Here is a 2,457-nt window from a genome sequence, read left to right as displayed (position 1 = left end):
GATATTTATTACGAAATCACTGCACACGATAATAATCAAGTATTGAAGACGAGCTATGTTTTAATAACTATCTGATCTCATGATATCGGTGCAGGAAAAGAAATGATCTTTTTTATTTTTCCCTCCCTTGTGGCGTCCGAAACAGACAACCACCCCAGCAGCAAAGGAATATTGGCTACAGGTGGGACACATGTCTTGAGTATCCGGGGGCCATGTGGCAAAATGGCGTCCGACCCATAGCGAAAGTGAAACCGGGCCGTAACAACGGGGTCATGTCGGTTTTACCTGTCAAACAAGCGTGGGACGCTTCTCTCCCCCTTGTGACCGCTAGTCAACCCTGATGGCTCATGGGTACGTCCCATTTTTTTTTTTTATATATATCCCACTATTTATATCTTCAGATTATTGGTATTTTTAGGGATTTCGGCATATCCTGATTTACATATTTCTAAATCAAGACATGCCAAAATTCCTAAAAATACCAATATCAAATGGATTAATAATTTGTGTATTTTGCAATAATTATATATATATAACAAGCAGCAAAAGAGTGCACAAAAGTGCAAAATGTTATAAAAAAACAAACAAACATGATTTGTCATTTATTGGCGTTTATTGAGGTAAAATAAGGATAAAAAGCAAACTAAAAAAATTTTTTTTAATATAAAATTTTTTTTAAAGCATTGCCTCATTTGTATACATAAACAATTTATCATTTATCAAGGTAAAAATGTTATCATAAATAAGGATAAAAAGCAAACTGATAAAAAAAAATAATTTTAAAAATATACAATTTTTTTAAAGCATTGTCTCATTTGTATACATAAACAATTTATCATTTATCAAGGTAAAAATGTTATCATAAATAAGGATAAAAAGCAAACTGATAAAAAAAAATAATTTTAAAAATATATAAAAATTTTTTAAAGCATTGTCTGTTTGCATACATAAAAGATGTTTCCTCTTGATATATTAATGCAACATTCGTTATTTAATTATAAGTTGTAGAACGATGCAAAACCATGTATCCATTGACAAAACAATTAAAATTAAATTGCAGTTTCCTTAACACTAATTACATTTTCCCAAAGAAAAGGTTCAAAGATCTATGACAATATATCAAATGATAAGTATGAACTGAATTGCTGTCAAAAAAGAGTGATGCTTTAATAGACATTTCTAAAATAAATCAAAGTCATGAAATTAACTATAAAAGGTTCTAGGTTGGATTGCAGCTTATGGTATTAACTACAATCTTTTAAAACAGATTAAAATTTTAAATTGCACCTTTATCACTAAGAAGAGGAAACCATCAAACACATGTTTGAAACACAATTATGTTCAAGAATTTTAGAAGGTATTAGAAAAGAACTGTAAACATATAAATGATTCTGAATTTACCACAACACATCTCTTATTGGATCGGGTGAAAATATCCTCATTGATAAATTAATGGGTTAGAGTAAATAATAATCACAGCACAGTTTTATATAATTATATAAATCCAGATTTAGTATATGCAGGTTTATGTACAAGAATTTTACAACTGTAGGTAGAAAGTTGCACAGCTTTACTTGTCCACCACCCCAGAACAATTAACTGACGTATAGGCTGTGCTCAGCCCTTTCCCTTCTGCCATTCTCTTGATCCCTAGCACCAGCTAACCAAGTTGATGCATGCAAGTCAGCATCCGTAGCTTCAGGATAACTTTTTCTTGCAGCATCTAAAAATAGAACAAATATAAGAATATGAGGTCTGCATAAAAAAGTAATCACTTAATTGTAGGTTACTGACCCTAAAATCCAGAATATAATGTGAAACAAAAAGAGGTACAAGCAAATTATACTGATATGTAAAGTGGCATAAAAATTTAAAGTGTTATAAACAGAAAGGAACTACAAGTGGAACTGCATTTGAATTTCAGTTAGAATTTCTATAGGCAGAAAAACTCTGGAAATTCTAATTTCAAAAACAATCCCAATACATGGGAACTGTAAAGATGTCTATAAACTGTCATTTTAATTCCTTTCTACACAGTGTTAACCAGCTGATTAAAGGACTACAGTCACTAGAAATTGCGTAAACATGTGTCCATATTTTATTTTGGCAATGTAATTCAATCACAATAAAATGAGGTAGGGACAGTTCTCCAGGCCTGATTTATCTTCCTGTCATGTTTTTTTTTTTTATGACTCATGAAAATTCTTGTCTGCACCTAGCAGAGTCAAAGGTTAAGGTTCATAACTAAAAGATAAAGAAACAATCCAAACAGTCCTATTTTATGACAGGCATGTATTAATGTACCGTATACACACCCACACACACACAGAGTCAAATATTTAAATCCTTACCCTGAACTGTTTGTAAAATGAAGGGGTGGTTCTTGAGTCCCATTGAAGTTGTAAGATCAGGCCAACTCAGTTGAAAATAGCACAGATAGAATGCCCCTCACTACAT

The sequence above is a fragment of the Pomacea canaliculata genome, linkage group LG6 (assembly GCF_003073045.1).
Source record: "Pomacea canaliculata isolate SZHN2017 linkage group LG6, ASM307304v1, whole genome shotgun sequence".
Lineage (NCBI taxonomy): Eukaryota > Metazoa > Mollusca > Gastropoda > Architaenioglossa > Ampullariidae > Pomacea > Pomacea canaliculata.
The sequence above is the reverse complement of the archived record's forward strand: the minus strand, read 5'-3'. Positions refer to the sequence as shown.